Below are 19,927 nucleotides of genomic sequence, written 5' to 3'. Positions count from 1 at the left end.
TTTTTATATAAGTAGTAGTGTTAGACCTATTCTTTTTATTTATGATTTGGTTTAAATAGACAAATACTTACAATTAATTTTCCTCTTATTATTTTCCTAGTTACTTACCTTTTAAGAAACAAAATAATTATAGGTATGTGGAGAAAATGGCTGCAACTAATGAAACTCCATTTTGATATAATAATATATTTTTATAAACATTGTTTTAAAAAGACCAATACCTTCTTTATATTGTGAAATAATACAATAGTTCTACGGTAGAACTGATCAGTTAGAACTACTGGGAATAAAGGACATAACATAGCATCACGTCTGTATCCTCGAAGGGGTAGAATATTGAAAAAAAAAATTAAGTACATTTATCATGTAAATACAGGCTGGCGCAAACATAGGCCTCGTTAAGTTAAATTCTGCTTTAAAAATCTTGTAATGGATATTTTGAAGGATGAAACTTCCTGCGTAGCCTCTGTGTGGGGATGAGCCCACCCTACCTCTAGGACGCCGTCGGCAGGGCATTGAGAAAGGGTTGGTCCCAGGGCATGGGTGTTAGTTGCCGAACTCAGAGAATAAAAGGGATCTTAATAGAGTGCAAAAAAATAGAGAGTAGGATTGGGCGCCTTGAACAGGATACTCTCCTATTGCAAGCAAAGCAAAGGTGATGGAATTAAAAATTTCACTTTTAAAAAATGTATATTAACTTTACTTCTTCTTATATAGCAAAGAGTTTAGCACGTCTAGGTTATTTCATGATAACACAAATTTAGGAGTAATCCTGTTATTACAATCAAGAAAAGCTTAGTCAAACCACTTAAACGCTAAAGTTTCACCCAAAAAGTGATATATTAAGTGCCTGGACGGCAGGTCTTAGGCAAAATCACGAAGCAAACCGCTGGATAGCAGGTCCTAGACGAAAAGCATGATGTAGATGTAGAAGACAATTACTCCGAGTGTAAGCACAACATTATCTTAATGGGGTAAATCCCCAGGTAGCCCTTGAAGATAGACATCCAAGTTAGACTTTGAATCCTGCAACAAAACGACATATTACAGGTCTGTCTACCCCGTTAAGACGCGGAAACATAGGTAAACCACATTACGTGTGACGGTATAACAGCATAATCGATAGTCAATGTACTAAGCTATTGTTTTTAGGTGGTTTTACAGTTATTATTCTGAGGGTTTTACACTGAAAGAAAGATAGTGAGGTCAAGCCATTGTCATGGACATGTGGAACTTATTTTTAGCCAAAGTTCAGAGATAATAACCACAAAAAAACTCACCAGAAGATCATTAATATCAATATCATCATTTCAATATCATTGACGTGGCCTATACACCACTTTAAAAAATAAGGCATGCAAAGGGAACTTAACCCATACAGCCTAGTCTTTAGTCATCTTAATCTTTTTTAAGTTGCCATCGTCATTCGATAATGTTAATTTGACACAACTTTTTCCAAGCGCGGAGGCACACACTCGCATGCGATTCAGCCTTGTCGGAAATCTAAAAACAGGTGTTACAAGAATACCAAACATAACTATTATGTTTAAATAGGTACCGTGATTATAATCATTAAACCCGTTGCCTGAATAATATAAAATGAATTTTGATTTAGATAAGTAATAAATACCTAATAAGTACCTAAAATATTTGTCCCTGGCTCCAAACGCGTGGAGAGTGTTTCATCTATAAGTAGTACTATTTATTAGTTATTGCTGTGCTGTAACGTAACACACAATCAAACTCACTTTCGAATTTATTCTGTTATATTTATTAGTTAGGATCAAATAAAATTGAACAATTTTAATAAATTATCATAGCATGTAATCTTCTTTCAATCTAATTTACAGTTTTTGGTATGTATGTTTTGACTGTTTAGTATATTATAAGTAATAAAATTACAAATAATAAATAATGTTCCTGTCATGTCCAAGTCATGTCAAGCATTTGTCATGTCTATTGTTATTTTTATAGAATAAATTTCCATTTCATTGAAAAATTCAATAAAAGTGTCAAAAAATTGTGAAACAAGGATGAAACAAAGTACTCCTATTGTGTGGTTATCAGTGTTTGGAATTATTCGTTGATAAATTTTGCCAAATAATCAAGAAAAAGAATGGTCGATACTGGACTGGTCGAGTTACCTATATGCTAAGGTTGGACGAAATTCATTGAACGTTACTCTCTGATGTGAAAGTTACCTATACATAAAACAGTTTTTCAAAAATTTTCGAAAGTTGGAAGACAACGAATACCGATTACCAATTTCAGAATTGATCAGAAGGAAAGGTTTGTCAACAAGGTAATTCGGCTATACTTACCTTTGCTATGAAAATATATGTAAATACCTAGGTATCCACTTTCATTTATTTTTACATAAAAATACTCGAATAATCGAATCATTGCTGCTTATCATCGTTATGTATCATAAAGAGTGTCACTCTTCCCTGGTAACACAAGTTGCTATTGATCTGTTAAAAGCTACCAAGATTGCTCATGATTCAACTTAGTGCGAACTTACTTGTATGCTGAGGTGGTGGGGTGAAAAGTCTTAGTCCGGGATAAGAATTTAGGCAATGCCTGAGAGTAGACCTATAGCAGCAAGCGCCTAACCCTTTCCACCCGATATGAAACGATTGTGAGTTTAAACTTTAAAAAAATCTGTACAAAAAAATACTTTGATTTTCCGAACGCAACCGACGTCTCACGATCGTTGCGCTAACTAAAAACGCGGGAAAAAATAGTGCAGGCCCCTGCATGCGAGTTTGTGCCTGTCAGTCGCCCAGAGGCTGCGTCAGGGATGGCTGCGTTTTTTGACCGTCAGACCCGCTCACGTAAGTACCATATTTTTTGTGAAATTATATACAATTTTGTGTTGTTTTTACATTAAATGCACTTATTAATCATGCCTGTATATAGAAATATGCTTGTTTACGTACATTTTGTGGTATAATATAAGACAAATCGAGTTTAAAAATGCACTCGCACGATCATGTGGCTTCGGTTGTTAGGTGCACATTTGGTTACTTCTATGTGTATGACCTTTTTATGGTTATAAGGCTTACAAAATACATTTTTTTATTTTTAAGGGGGTCATATAACTGACAAACTGATAGCGGCAGTATTAGAAAACGAAAACCTTTCGGAGAACGAAGATTTAGATGATGATGATGACCTCGATTTAGTACAAAACCATCTCTTTAGGGAAATGGATAAGTTAGATCTAACAGACGAGGACCCTGAAGAGTAAGTGGTAGTAGAACGATCGCCTAAACCGGAAAATATTTCAACAGTATCTATCGAAGCTGAGTTCTCCAATTCTACCAGGGTCATCAGCTAGACCAACAAGAAATTTTCGTCAAAAAGAGTCAGCCTTCGCACCGAGCCGTACGAGCCTAATTAGTCTGTGCCCATCTATTGCAAGTGCACGAGCAAACGTGTCAGCATCCGTATTACGAGGAAGAAGGCCTGCATCAACAACAAGAGGAGGAAGGTCCACACGTGCACTAAGAGGAGAAAGAGGAAGATCTGCATTTATTATACCTACAGTTCAACGGGGTAGGTCTACGTTGCGAAAAAGATTGTGTAAGGAAGCTCAGTTCCAGGATAAATCCCATGACTATCCGACTCTGCCAATAGAACCAGTAAAGCGATCCATTGATTATTTTTACGAATATTTCAATGAGGACTTTCTGGAGGAGATTAGTAGCTGTACAAATACTTATCTATTATTTACGTTCTAATGGGCGTGAACTAAAAACTACTGTCGCTGAGATAGCAAAGCTATTGTCGATTCATATAATCGTGGGCAGCATTCCCTACCCTAGATTAGCATGGCATTGGAGAGCTGGTATCAAACTTGATTTAGTTAGCGGCGTCATTACGCCGATGATTTTTAACACTCCGCAACGCAATACAAGAAGCAAAAATAAAACTGCTATTCAAAATTCTAGATTAAGTAAATTAAATTCATCTATTTTGGGGTTATGTACACGTTTTTACAATAAAATACCAGATAATATTTTAAATTTGTCAGAAAATAAATTTTAAGCTCATGTGAAGCTTACTTTATGTTAAAAAAGCTTATTATAATATTAATGACCAGCTAAATGATAAAAATGTCTGGTATTGAATGTGTTCTTCTAGTTATTAAATAACTTGTAATGTATATATACCCTCATTGGTTTTTAAAAGATGTGTTGCTGTTGCAGTTTTTTGTCATTTCTTCTCCTCAGCCATAACACCTTGCGAAATTACGTAAATTCAAAAATGTTACACGAAGACCTGTATTGTGTTACATTTTTCTTAATAAGAAGTGGTCTAAGACTCATTTACTATTTACTATAAAACAATTTTCTCATACCAAATGTGTTTTATTTCTACTAATAGGATAAAATATTATGCAAGTCGCATAGACTCACGATCGTGCGACTTACAAATTATTCCTACGGCTCACAATCGTGAGGGTCTGATTGCTGAAGACCAGCTAAGCTGGGATTTTTTTTTGCATTTTTCCCGGGGTCTTTGCATGGCATAAAAAGCTGTCACTAACATTTTATAGGCCTACGAAAGATTTCGTTTCTTCGGTTGGAAAGGGCTAACAAGTACGGTAAACCTACGGCTGTTTGAAGAGTTCATCAGGTGGGATTCATCTATTTTTACGTTTATAAGTAATTGACGAGGTGATGCTCTCCCAGCGAACCCGCTGCAGAGTTCATAGGTTCTTCGAGTACTAGAGAGATAATGAGAATACGCCACACAGTGTACGAGAAGAACACGAAAGGACGTCGAAGCTTATGTGTGTGCGCCTGTTCTATAGGCATAAACATTGTACAAAGAATTATTAAAAACATAAACGTTATACTTATGTATAAATAAGAGTCTATTGGTGACAACGTGTTTTATTAGTTTAAACTTCTCCACATCGGTTCTTAAAAGTTATCACATCATCATCCATCATTGCTGCTACTAAAACTATCATTTATATATTCATTGATAAACTTAATTATATCCTATACCTAACAGTATAAAGTTCTACCTACGCAATAAGGCCGCTTTTGTAACAACTATTACTCTGAAATTGTTTAAATAATGTGTTTCTTCAGTATCCAATAAGGACTTTGTATTGTATTGATGACAGACTTAAATGAGGTTGGGCCGGACATGTTTGTCGCATGCACGCTGAGCGGTACGCACGGATCGTCACGCGTTGTGTCTTATGATAGCGCGACCACATGGACGCTTACCGGAGGGACTGGCCGGAGTGCGCTCAGGGTTGCAATGATGGGAAGAGGAAGAGGAGGCCTTTGCGCAGCAGTCGGATCTTGTAGGCTAGATTAGATTAGATTGTATTGATAATTGAAAGTAGGCGCCAGTAACCAGCCATCCGAAAAAAATATCGAGATAAGATGTAAGTATATATACCTAGTAGCTTTGTATCACATATTTAATCCCATAAGATTACTACATTTATAAAACAGGCTGGAAGGTTTCCAAAAATATTATGAAACAAAAATGAACCAAAAATGCAATTATTTCAGTGGAAAAAAATATTGTATGTAGCGTGATTAAAATTGTGTTTTGAACTGTACATGTAAATGACAGATGTGATGTCAAGCAGTCGCCGTTATGGGAGTCGCTGTCCACGCTACAATTCAAATAAACGGGTGTGACTTTAAATTTAAATATCCTTTCACTGAATAAAAGGTATGGTGAATAAGATTTTTTTTTTAATTTACTTTTAAATATTGGCAATGGTAACTCCTTTATAGTAAATGGTAAGGCATTGTAAATTTTAATACACATACAATATACATTATTATTGGTAAATGATGACCCTTGTATTAAGTATACATATACCCAGGCACAATACATCTTCCACCCATTATTATTCTGATCAAAATAAAGAGAATCAATATAAGTAGCAACATAATTCTATACTTATATACCATATCTGATCCAAATATCGCCTGAAAATAAGTAAAGGAAGATACTGAAGTGCCTGGTACATGGCGGTTTATCAGAGAAATTAGGAATTGTATGTAGTCAGACGACTAAGTTTATAAATAGGACAGTCCCCATCCTGTTTTATTGTTATCTCAAACGATACAAAACCAAAGTCGGGATCCGTCAATCAAGTACTTCAATTGACGCATAGCGATTGCATTTGCTTCAAATAGCACAGATTAAAAAAGCAACAGGATCCCAGTCGAGTCCTGATTCACAGGTGACGCATGCGCAGTGCTATCTGCATTTCTACATCTACTTATATCTACCGTCTGACCGATGACTCATGTCGAGTCACAATCGCAAACGCAACTTGTCGCGTTAAAGTTAACCAGTCAGCAAAGCTACACTGTGAACGTAACGCAAACCTACGCGTTAAGGGGATGCTTGAATTTGGAGGGAACGTCATCGCGTGTTTATTTTGATAAATGGAATTTCTGTGTTCGATTTTCAAATTTGACAGTGGTCAAAATGTGGGTTCATTTTTCATTTGTTTTTGTTTATACTAACTTATTATTTTTGGAATGATCCACTGCTAAGCATTATTATTTTGATGGCGCTTTTAAATAAAATAAAATTATAATTAATAACAAAGTAGCTATTTGTGGAGAAATAAGCCGTATTCCAATGTTCCATAGTTTATTAATGGGACACCTGTGGATAGTTTGGCCTTTAGCAGAATGATTAATGTCTCAAGTAACAGACGCAATTTGTGCATAATTTCATCATAATCCGCATAGTATACCAGTATACGTAATGTTACTTGATTTTATCATTTATTGTGTCAATGTTAGCGTACCGTACCTACGTGTGTTGCTGTAGGGCTGTAACCATCATACCACAATTTCACGGTGTAAAATTATAAAATAAAACTTATAAGAAACAACACTCGCTTTTAATAAAGCTACCTACATAATACGCACGGATATTGACAAGTATATCGGTTTAGTAAAGAATTCTGAAAAAAATATTGTGAAAGAGTTTAGTTTCTAGATTCCAAATTTTATTATAAACATTTTAAACACAAAATAGCGTTCTTAATTCGAATCGATATTCTATTTATCCGTAACTTTTCTAATAAGTAGGTATTTTGTTTTTATAGCACTTGTACCCTTGCTTAGGGAAACTCACAAAGAAAAAAATAAATAGAAAGCAATGGCGATAATTATACTTACTTGAAGCATTTATTTACTACTATTGCCTGGAACGAAAAATCCGACCGAATGAGGACACGGGGGTGTATTACCAAGACATGTGGATTCACCCCTATTGTATTTCTAAATTGTTGAAGAGCCTATTAAAACAAAAATCATGAAACTTTCATAAGAAGCATCTCCTTAACTGCACAAACCGGTTCAACTCGAGACGCGAGCAACAATATAGACTCACCTATACCTACATAATATCGATACATTTCGCAATAGTAGATATAGATATACAGTGACACTGCTTCCCTGACGTTTTGAAATACCTCAGAACAATAACTAAAGCATAGAAGGAAGGCTAAAATAAGAATTCAGAAACTATAAACCGGCTCTCTTCTAGCTTACGACACAAACTATGAGTGAGAAAAGGACAAATGATTCGCTCTTTGCTTCATTTTTTCCGAGGTTGTCACAACATGAAATGTCATTTGGACCTATTGGACTCATTTTAATTCGGCCAAATACATAGTAACATACATAAGAAGATTTTACTTATATTTACCGAACTATTTGACACGGTCGCGTGAACTTTGTTTACGAGTGTCTTGTGTTCAGATTGTTTTAAGTGATAATTTAACAATATTTTTCCAAATAAATGGAAAGAAACTTTTATTTATATCAAATAATGGAGTGTCTCGACTCTGTGACATTATGTCTTGTGTGGTATGGGGCTGCAGCTCACATTCAGGAAGAAAAGAAAATAGCCAACAACTTCTGTCGTTTCATCGGTAAGTTTTTTGTAATTTTCTAGTGAAATGTGAACTGCTGAACAATTTTAGGAAAGTAATATGTTTTGCTGAATAGATTTGTAGCATAAAATATTTGAGATATCCATTATATTATACGTTTCATCGATGAATACGGAATTGATTTGAGGTTATGTTGATTGTCCATAGTGATGTACTAAAATTATCGATACTTTTAATTTTTAGATTTCCTGTAGACGATAACAAAGAGAAAGAATGGATAATTCGCATTAATAGACGAAATTGGATTCCAAATAAGTACAGCCGTATTTGCTCGAAACATTTTACTGCGGATTCATTTATGTGTGTTCCTAATTCAAAGTGGAGGCGTCTTCGAGACGATGCTATTCCTACATTGAACATTATAGATCAGACAGATGAAATGGTGTTTAAATTTATATTTAAATTTTAGCCTAGCCTGCATCATCTCACTGCTGGCTAGATAGATAAGATATTTGTATCATGTTATCACAACACGTTTATATTATCTATCATTCAACTACATATTATTATGTACTTAATAAACTTAGTATATACTAAGTCTGTAGTTGTTTTATGTCTAAACAATTATGAGTTGTACACGTTTTATATAAGTAAATGATTATTATCTTTGATTTCAGATATTAAATCCAAAAGTGTCGACTGGATTTACATGAAAAGGTATATCAAATAATTTTCTTTTTATATTTTTAACATGATATACATATATAGAGTGTATAATTCAACCAGCTGCACAATGCACTTAAATCAGATATATTTTACTTTTATTTTTATAGATTATTTTGTACATACACTATTTTAACATTATTATTAAACTTTATTTCAGTCAGTTCAAGAAGACGAGATGAAAAATTTAAAAGAAAAGCTGAACAAGTCACGCCTCAAGATCAAACAACTTAATGAAAAAAAAAATCAATGTGACAGGGTGTCACAAAGACAGTTTCTAAACAAATTGACACTGTTTAGAAATTAATAAATTTGTATTTATTGTAAATATAATGTACATAATTAATAACGTGTAAAATAAATACTTGCTAATGAACAGATTTACGATCTAATTTATATTTCATTTTACCTCCTGTTCTTATTTACTCCTACTCCAACACTCCAGGTTGATACGAACTGCGCCCAATAAAGAATGTAATGAATGTTATAGATTTGTGTAAGCGACTTAGATAAATCTTGACTAAACCTTCCTTTACAAATACAAATATACTTTATTGCACACAACATACAATACTTACAAGTTTTACACGAAAGATACAGTACACCACCTACCTACCTTTTACTTTCCCTTTCTGTTCTCTTATGAATACTTGTATGCCGTATTTTTTTTTAAGTATAATGCTATATCTAGTAGGTACGAGTATGGTAATCCTAGTATTGAAACAGCTTGTAGCCCTAGTAAAGACCGCCATTTTATGTTTACAGAGTGGCACGTTTTTTCTGTAGGTATTTCCAGTCCATACTCTTTTCTATGTCTATGGCGTGAGCCCATCGGGCCTCTTACCGTCTGTGCGGCTTAGACCCGGCGGTTCCAATTTGCACGGCACATCGATCGACACCAGTGCACGGCGGATGACATCATAAATAAATTCGAATATTACAAAATACTTACCGATGAAACGATAACAGTTGGCTATTTTCTTTCCTTCCTGAATGTGAGCTGCAGCTCCAAACTAATATAAACCAGACAATATAATCCAAAAATGGTTAGATACTTACCTATCAGAGACAGAGTCTCCTTTCATCAAGAAGAAGATAATTGCATCCTACAAAAAGAAATCTTGTAAAAAAAATTTATCGACATTAATTGTAAGTAAATTTAATTTTATCGACATATTAGTAAAGTGAAACCCAACACTAGGCAATGAAAAACTTGTGACAACCTACGAAATTACGAAACAATTTTTGTATATGCGTCTTTGTCTAACATTACGCCGGTTCCGTAAGATAAAGTAGAGCAGAATTATAGAGTTCTGTTGCTATTTTAGCCTTCCTTCTATGCTTTAGTTATTGTTCTGAGTGAAATACTTACATTTCACTATGATTGCAATAATTTACCACGTACAACACTAATATACCTATTGAAACTACTTCGTTCGCGTGAAACCCTATTTTAAAACTATAGAATAAGTTTCATACAAACTTTGCCGCCTCTTTTTACCCCTTCAGGGGTTGAACTTCTTAAAATTCCGCCTTACTACCTACGTCCTAAAAGAAACTCACGTGTAAAATAAAGACTTGTAATTTGTACGTAGTTAAAACTCTTTTGTAAATATTTCCTTTTATTTTATTGCAATAATGTATATTTGTAGTTTATGAGATGTCGTGATGAGTGAGTCAGTCAGTGAACTTTCGATTTTATATTATACCGAGATATAAGTAAGTAAAGTTTTATAACATAATATTTTAGTAGAGTCGAAATCAAGTTGAGTTAAGCCGTTGGTCCCGGTTACTACTTACTGCAAGTATGCAGTCGTTACATGAGCCATGTCAGGGGCCTTTGGCTGCTCAATAATAACCCTGACATCAGGGTTGATGAGGTTGGTAATTCACCTCACAACCCACACGATACAAGAAGAAGAAGAGTCGAATTCCTAACTAAGAATCGTGAGTCCAACGCTCAACCACTGGACCACAGAGGCCGTTAACCACTAAAATAACCTGAGAAAATAACCTTATTCCAATGACACTGTCCTCCCGTTACAAAACGTGTTTTGGCATTAATTACTTTTGAAGGTACGTATTGCACTTTTTTTACGGCAATATGGACATTGATTGGCCGAAATTAGGTAGTGCAGGAGTATGCTGCTCCAGCAAAGATGTGGATCCAGTTAAAAACTGTACTTCAGGTAAGAGAAAGGAGGGCGGCCCGTTGATCCGTTTGACTGCAGGTTCCCAGTAATGTAACACGTTCCAATTTTGTTTAACATAAGTACCTAGGTACTTAACAAGTCGCACATAAGTACCAATTGCTTTTTTTGAGTGTAATTTCTTTAGGCTCGCCCCCGACAAGGGTCTTTAAACATAGCTGGGGGGTTAAAATGGCCACATCGAAGCAATTCATCTAAGAAAGCAATATTGCTATTTGACATTTGTTTGCATTGCGCACTTACTTTTATATGCGCAAATCTCAAATTCCAATATTGCTTTCTTAGATGAATTGCTTCGATGTAGCCATTTTAACCCCCCTGGTGAGAAGTGTGTGTGTATACATACTATAATAATATATTATACTATACGACTCTGAGAAAAGCAAATAAATAACTTAGGTCTAAAATAGCAATGCTTTAAGTGATCATCATAATTTAATAGGTAGATAGGTAGGTAAGTACTTATACAGAATAGAAGATACACGTTGGAAAGGCCCTAACGCGCATTTTGTATGGGTACCGCTGTTCAACCCCATTCTCTTTTACTACTAGGTACTCCTGCAAATTTACTGAAGACACTTTACCGGCAATGTACCTACTTATATTATGTGGGAGGCTGCAATTTTATCCAAATTATCATAATCAAAACACATAAACAACACATAACATAGTGTCGAAATATCGGGAGTCTCATATCCCTATTATAAACGCGGTAAGAACCCGTTATTATGTGGTTTGATGCAATTTTATCATTACTTTTCGTAAGGTACTGCATACAAAAGTATAGTTTTGATAAATAGCCGATCATACTAAGCTCTTTTAAGCTGTCCTGTGACAAGGGGGGATCTACTTACATGATATTTTATTATTTCCCCTGCAGGTTATAATGCACAAGATGACCTTTTTAATATACTATTGCGGAGATTCGTGCGTCGTAAAACTTGCTGACGAGTGGAGTGCCAAGTTGAAGTGTGAACTATTTGCTCATACTTGTATGGCGCGCGTTTCGCGCTCTTTGGGCCGTTCCAACGTCTTTCTTCTATTCAGTTATACTTACCTGTTCCTTCTCTCGTACACATAGAGCAACACGGACCTCCACGTTGCTTTATGCTCGTATGCCTGTGGGCTTAGCACCGTAAACACGCGACTCTTTCTCGCCGCGACAGAGATCATCTGTCTCTTTCTGTGCAGTTCTGTGAGAGAGTGACGGGTGAAGTATGTCGAGGCGAGAAACAGTCGCACGCTTACGGTGCTAAGCCCGCTGGTAACAAGTTTGGGCAAACATCTAAGTGATTATATTCTCATTGATCACAACGATGACCGTCGACTAGCCTATTTTTTTCTTTTTCTTGAAGACTAGCCTATTCCTATCGCATCTTACATAAAGAATCGAAACATTATTATATTACAATATAGAAAAATATACTCAAATACCTAATTAGTTAAAGTGATTGGCAAAGATTACATCGTTAAGATGGCAATCAATCACTTTGTGTTGATACAGAGAACATAATGAATAGAATTGTGTATATAGTTAGTTACCTAATCAATTCTTCTAGGAAGACAAGTCATTATGAACTGTTATCTCATTAAGACATATTGTAACATAATGTATCACTATTTTTCTAGACCTCTAGCTTACGAAACCCCGGACACTTTATACAAAACACCTCGTTTTACACAGACACTACACGCGAATCTGAGTGACTGACGCCCATACGATTGAAGATTAAAAAGTAAGACCAAGGGGGGTGAGGTAAACCTAGCTCAGCCGCTGATGGGGAGCGGAGAGTTGCCGTTCTATACGTCGTGTGCCTTGTTCTATGCTAGTGGTGAAAGGATTAGCCATTCTGCGTGGGATGCTTTGAAAACCTACATAAAGCTATCGTAGTTATATGGAGCAATGGTACAAAATGTACTTTCAGTCTGTGATGCAAACGGACTCAAAACTTAGATGCTCAATCTAGGCGGCACCTAGTTAATCGTCTCCATGCTTACAGTCTGTGTAGCTGTACTTACGTATATCGTGTTCCGAATATTAACCAATAGAATTGCTTTATTTATCGCGTAACCAGAAGCGTTTGGCATAGAATAAAGAATACTACATACCTACTTATAGAACGGTATTTCTCCGCCCCGCACCAATTTGTATACGACGCCGTCTCACCCCCTGCGTCTTAAACGGTCGTAAACCGCTAATAAGTAAGAAGGACAGCCCGCTGACTGTGTCTCGCTCGCACTTACGCGTTAGGCGGGACACGGTAGTAATGAGATTTTTTATAGTGTCCGGGGTGTGGCGTTGATTTATATATCGCGGCGTGCGCGATATTCGTGCCGCATGCTACGGGGGCAGGTTCACTTTAATATATTACGAGCAAGTAACGGTTGAGAGCGCATACCTCGTATAGTGAACGTTGCGTTATACGGGACGCTCAGAAGTTAAGCCAACAATATGAGTAGCAGACGGGATTCATTTGAGCGGCTTATGGAATAACTTTACGACTCATCTCCCATGAGATTATAAGGCGAGAACTGCCGAGAACCAAGGAATTAAAGTAAAAGGATGAACGTAAGTTACGTTTTTGTATTAGGTGCTTTAGTAAATACAATGTCGTTCTATTATACACACACAAGTAACACACATTTAACTCCAGAACCCTGGTACCGACCCCGCCGGCGTGATCGACGATTTCCTTCATTCAGCGCTTATCGCTATCGACCCGTTAGATTTGACTAATTCTTCCAAATATTATTCTCTCAGACGACGCCCTGAGCTAAGGTTCGCGCCCAACTGGGCATCCTCAGGCCTGTTGTCTTAAATTTTGTACCGGGTGAGCGTTTTTTGTCCAATGAGTCACGCCACATTGTATGCGCTCACCTGTGTGGGTGACGTCTGACGCCATACGATTGAAGACTAAACTAGGGGGGTGAGGTAAACCTAGCTCAGACGCTGGTGGGGAGCGGAGAGTTGCCGTTCTATACGTCATACTTATTATTCCTTATTCTATGATAATACCTAAGACAATCGACGCGATGAATGACAAGTTGACAGTTCTTTTAGGGGAAATAGACACTTATCTACTTATTTAGAAATTATACATGCTTACTCAAAACTCTGTCCCTATAAACGCAGCCAGGCTTCTGCGCGGTGAGCAATGATAAACCCAAGCGCAGTTGTTTAAACATTGTCGGCAGAACCGGTTGCCGGTCTGAAGCGAGAACATTTACATCACACCCCTGATATGCTCAACCAAGTTGTCTTAGCAAGCAATAATTGTAATATTTAAGGAAATATTTAGCGGGAAATCTGATAAACAAAATATATTTTGCTTGAAGTCGGCAACACTAAAGTTTGTTTTTTTAAGTAAGATAAGCGGAATATCTGCTGGACAAAAGATAAAACCTCTTTTTTTATATCGAGTCACTAACACCATACCCCGGACACTTCATACAAAACAGCTCATTTTACACAGACACTACACATTGACTTTATTGTACACGCGCATCTGTGTGTGTGACGTCTGATGCCATACGATTGAAGACCAAACTAAGACCGAGGGGGGTGGGGTAAACCTAGCTCAGCCGCTGGTGGGGAGCGGAGAGTTGTCGTTCTATACATGGTATGAACACATAAGTACCTAATATTTACAAGGATCATGTTTACAATGACTCCGACCAAGTAAATAGATACTAAATGAGTGCCATTTATTAAGTAGTATATAAAAAAAGTTCGGGTAGTCTCCTAGGTCAAAGATAAATCATTAAAACTAATGTAAACGTAATGAAAAACACTTTCTTTTTTCTATTAACTCGTTGTTTACTTAAACGTTTCTTTTCTTAATTTTAATCAAGAAAAAAAATAAGCCCGACTTTTTATCACGTTTATTATGACGTCACAATGTGCTTTTTCATACAAATTCTATGGTAATTTCGTGTTTTGATGTTTATTATAAAGTAACTACTAACTTAGTTTCTGATAGACAACACTATTTATAGGTACTTACATCCATATCAAACTTTAGAATGTTTTGGGTGAATATCAAAATGTGCCAAGTTTGGTGGCGAACTTTCATATTATTTTTTCGTGAAAAATTGGGCTCAGACATCAAAAAGGATCCAAAAGGATCCTGGGTTCCAACACGAAAAAGGATCCTTTTGAACCCAATTTTTCACGAAAAAATAATAAATTAAGTAATAGGCTCCGGACACAGGTTGGCCGCTGCAAGGATAATCTCTGCAGGTGGGGATATCTGGTTGATGGTTGCGATGATTGCGAGTGTGGAGTATCACCACAAACTATGGCTCACCTTTCGTGCTGTCCTAAGTGCCCTAACACCTGCACTATTAAAGACCTTTACGAAGCCACTGACAATTCCGTAAGCGTGGCCAATTATTGGTCAGCAAAAATTTAGTATCGATCGCCATCGACTCGCAAAGAAGAAGACGAGTAACGAAAGTTCGCCAACAAACTTGAAATTTTGATATTCACTCTTTTACAAGTGTCTACAACAACTATCTTTAAGCAAATTCTTATTTTTATTATTTGCCCGAAACCTCGAAGTTTGAAGTCATGAATGCATATTATATTTTCCTTCCTCTTCCTACACAAATTTGGGTACAACGTCAGACGCTGTAATTGAGTTCAAAACATCAATCAAAGCAGACGTCTCGTTAATTCACATGTAAAACTGGATTGCTTTACGAAAAAGCGGCTCTGTTTGTATCCGAAGATGCCATATTGAAAACTTGGTAATGAGGGAATTTCTATGGCACGTTTACAAGTAAAAATACACGAAATTGCCTTCGTTTAGGTAACCTTCTAATTTCATGTACTAAGTATAACAGACATAATGCATCTTTCATCTCTGTTTCTGGGTAAATGGTCCCTTCTTATTATCCCAGGCACAACACATTTTCCAACCAGCAGTAATCTGGTCAAAATAAAGAGAAGCACTATAAGTAATTAACATAATTCTGTACACATCTGGGGGGTTAAAATGGCCACATCGAAGGAATTCATCTAAGAAAGCAATATTGCTATTTGACATTAAATTTGTTGGTAATTCACCTCACAACCCACACGATAGAAGTTAATTAAGTTCAATAGAAAAAAATAACTCTTAGATACCCATAGGTACGTAAGTTAAATTACTTTAAAATATGAGAAATAATACAAATGTTGCCTGGAAGAAATTGCTGCATGAGCAATAAGGTCGCCTGTTGTGCTTTTCTGTATTGTCCTTATCTCTGTATTTTGTGTCCATTGTGCTTAATAAAGTATTTTATCTATCTATCTATACCCATATCGAATTTTAATAAGAAAAACAGTAGGATTTTGTAATAATTTGTGCGAAAATACGGCTCAAGTTTACAATATCCGGTGTCACATTTAATGTAAGTAGGTAATCTAAGTAATTTCCGTAAACGGTTCACAAGTACACGTGTGCCTTACTATGTTCCTTCCTGCATATTTAATATTCTAACAGTGAACAATTCGTATGAGATTCAAGTAAAAATGACACTAACTTCTCATACAAATAGGCTGCTTTGAATTCTAAAAAAATCTAGGTATGTCGAAAACTGGAAGACAGAGCATGGTGAATCCATGGAGGCTATTCCCTTTCCGATTTTGACATTAAATAACTTAGATACAACTGCTATACTAGGCCATATCAATCTTGATCGATGGGATGGCATAGCAAACTACGTTAAATGCCCCTAAAAAAAACAAAAAAAGCAGTTGATCTCGTTGGAAGCAAGGAAGGATCATAAGAACTAAAATAAGAAAAAAAATTGTACATCAATCTCTATTTCGATTTCAAAACGATGCAAGTACCTATTGCGCCGTTGGTCCCGGTTACTACTTACTGATTGATGTAAGTTAGTAGTCGTTACATGAACCATGTCAGGGGCCTTTGGCGGCTCAATAGTAACCCTGACACTAGGGTTACTATTGGTAATCCACCTCACAACGTAATCCAACCCACACGATACAGGAAGCTTGATGAATATTAAAAAAATAAACACCATGGTAGGTACATTTTGCGCCGTATCAGCTGATCAGGATGCGAGTCACGTCAGCTTCGTCATTAGCTGGTGTCGAGCGTGTCAAGTCAACGAACTAATTGGCAAACAAAGACGCAATAAAATTACACGGTGGATCTGCTAGTGCAACGCAAATCAATGCGCTTGGTGAAGTGCCGTTTTTAAAACTCTTAGTATGGATACTGGCTGGTTTTATTAAATGTTTTTTCTTGTACTTTGATCCTATCTGCCTAAAGAGTAGGAAATACTTAAAGCACTTTTTACATAAAGAGCCTTTTTACTGCACTTAGACTTATATCAAGTTTAGACGGAAGAACGCGAGACAAGCGAGGATTTTGTTTGCATTTTCATTCAAAATCTCACGCCCCTTCCAACTTATCCGCTTTTCCGACTCTGTGTGCAGTAAGCATTATTTAATTCATGTAGGAATCATTTCCGACAATGTCCCCATCAGGAATCGAACCCGGACCTCCAGACCGTGAGCTCCGCTCTAACCACTAGACCACGCGAGGCTGTTACTTGAGACTTTGTGAGACTGTCCTTTGTTTGATAAGGACTTTTCAAGCTTGAATCACCTGATTGCTACGAATAAATAATAAGCCTGATTGTCCGAAAAAGTAAGATGATTCCGTGCTTCTGAGGGCTCGTTAAGCCGTTGGTCCCGGCTATTAGCCGTAAAAACACCTCCACCAACCCGCATTGGAGCAGCGTGGTGGGGTATGCTCCATACCCCCTTCGGTTGATTGAGGGGAGGCCTGTGCCTAGCAGTGGGACGTATATAGGCTGTTTATGTTATGTTATGTATGTAGGAATCATCGAAAAAATTATAAATGTAATACCTAAGCATAGTTGCAGTGTAGGCAAAGCAACCACGTCGGGCGCGGCGCGAATTATGTCGTGGGCTTCCACCAATAAACGCAGCAATTGCTAGCTACGTAGATACGGTTATACGTTTCTACAGATGCTGCGACCCTGTTGGAATGAGGGACTTTCCAGGCTACGTTTCTCAAAAACAATATACAGGGTGTTAGAATACAAATACAAAAATACAAAATACAAAATACTTTATTTGTAGAAAACCAATACACTATTATAGGTGATTGGAGCCTCCTTTTAAGCGTAGCGCCTGTATCAGGAGACACCGCTCTTCCCGAGAAAACACATTGTAGGTACTACAAATAAGTAAAACAAACAACCAAATGTAACTTACATACTATAGGTAACAAATGCGTGAAAAAAATATAGGTGATTGTGTGTGTGTGTGTGTGTGTGTGTGTGTGTGTTTGTGTGTGTGTGTATGCTTGAAATAATCCTACCCTTTTATTCTATTATTTTTAAGAGTTAATATCAAGTGCAATTTTCCGTCGCAAAAGTCTAGAACTGAAAATAATTTAAAAAAATACTTACTTACTAAAATTTACATGATTTTCCGATAGGAAATTCTACTTGATATCGACTCGGAATCATGGTCTGGATCATCCCTCAAAGTTTTCCGTGACGATGTCACTAACACCTACATTTTAGAAAAACAGTGAAACAAATATAACCACGATAAGTGATGTGATGATAATAAAAACCTATAAATAAATAAAAGGTCGTATCCTCGAGGCTATTGTGAATTATAAGTAGGAAATCTATCTATTACTTAAATGATCTTTCTATTGAATATTGCGTTAAATTATACCTTAGGTATTTATATCTCTTTACAATAAACATGATTAAAGTCACAAGTTACTTTATAATTGAAAATAATAATATTGACTATTATGTCTAAAATAAATGATTTTTTTATTTAATTTTTGCCCTACCAACACCTAATCTGCTTGTAGTCGGAAGAAATAAAAAAATAAAACGGAAAAAATAAATAAATTATTAAACGTATTTATTTATTTGCTAGACAATGCCTACATTTGAGCCTTCTGGGAGCAATGGCGCGCAAAGTTACGAATAGTACTGAAATTCCGCGAAATAGACAATACTTAGGTATGAAAACTACTGCAGAACACCTATAACCTGTCATGTGGACAGTCGCTTATAATAAATACTTAAGTAATCTATTGATACAGTTTTATTACCGAGAAACGCTCTCAAGGTCCGACTATGAAAGATCAGATATACAACTCACGAAGCTGTATAAGAATTTCCAAATAACAAAATAACGTGACATTAAAAAAGGTTTATCTGTTACTCTCAGTCGTTTCTCTACTTACTATCATTTATAACAATGTATAACACTAGCTAACCGCCTGGTTTCATTCACCTTTCAAATAGAGCGTGCTAAGCCTTTGAGCTTGGAGCTTTCACTTATATTTAGGAAATAAAGATGGTTACTTACGGAAAATAAAAATCCAAGAGAGATATGAACAAAAACACTGCACGACTTTTTTGTTTTTTGTTAAGAAATGCAACTGTTTTTCGGCACTGGTGCGCGGCGCGGGGACGTATAGTCGAGGCGGCGGAGGCAAGAGGACTGGTGGCCGGCCCTCCGAGTGAGGGCAGCGGGGCGCGCGCCTCGGTACTGAGGTGCGGCCCTCTCTTGAGATTTACTTAGTTTCGGCGTCCATTGCTGGCTCGATCGCTATAATAAATTAGTATTTCCAAGCTCGTTCGGTTTTCAAACATAGTTGAGTCTTATTCTATAGTTGAGTATAAAAACGTGATACAAAAGTGCGTCTCTCCTAAAAATATTTACGTACTTCAATATACAATTAAGACTCAGTAATTTCCAATAATTATAAGGTGAGCCAACTTTCAAAGCCGATGAAAATGTATCGTAATCATCATCATAATCCCTTGCTAGGTGCTTCACTAAACAATACCATAATCCCTAACCAATGTAACCTAACCATACCGAAATTCTTCCACCAATTCTCTCCAACCGTAAATGTATCATCTACAAGCGATAACTCCATTTGGACCCCAATAACTAGGCTCTGGATACAAGCAGTGAGGTCGCCGACACGGCCCGGGATTCAAACCCACACTACAACGTCTTGCAATCAATGCACAGCTTTTCCGGAAAATGCACTCGGTAGAACCTCTGGTCGGC

At 36.6% G+C, this 19,927-nt stretch overlaps 1 protein-coding gene and 1 long non-coding RNA gene across 3 annotated transcripts in view; one reads left to right on the top strand and one right to left on the bottom strand.

The window, feature by feature from the left end:
• The window catches only part of LOC126367114 (uncharacterized), a 68,466-nt gene extending 49,110 nt beyond the window's left edge, over positions 1–19,356 (bottom strand). For both annotated transcript variants that reach the window (XM_050010525.1, XM_050010524.1), the window contains exon 1: positions 19,214–19,356. The gene's annotated coding sequence lies outside the window, so the exon portion shown is untranslated. The remainder of the gene's footprint in view (positions 1–19,213) is intronic.
• On the top strand, positions 7,474–9,986 carry LOC126367142 (uncharacterized). The gene is made up of 3 exons (XR_007566441.1): positions 7,474–7,939; positions 8,578–8,617; positions 8,784–9,986. It is a non-coding gene; the product is annotated as an uncharacterized LOC126367142 (long non-coding RNA).
• Positions 19,357–19,927: the final 571 nt, after the last annotated feature.

The sequence above is a fragment of the Pectinophora gossypiella genome, chromosome 5 (assembly GCF_024362695.1).
Source record: "Pectinophora gossypiella chromosome 5, ilPecGoss1.1, whole genome shotgun sequence".
NCBI classification, from domain to species: domain Eukaryota; kingdom Metazoa; phylum Arthropoda; class Insecta; order Lepidoptera; family Gelechiidae; genus Pectinophora; species Pectinophora gossypiella.
Note: the sequence above shows the minus strand (reverse complement) of the source record. Positions and strands in the feature narration are given on the sequence as shown.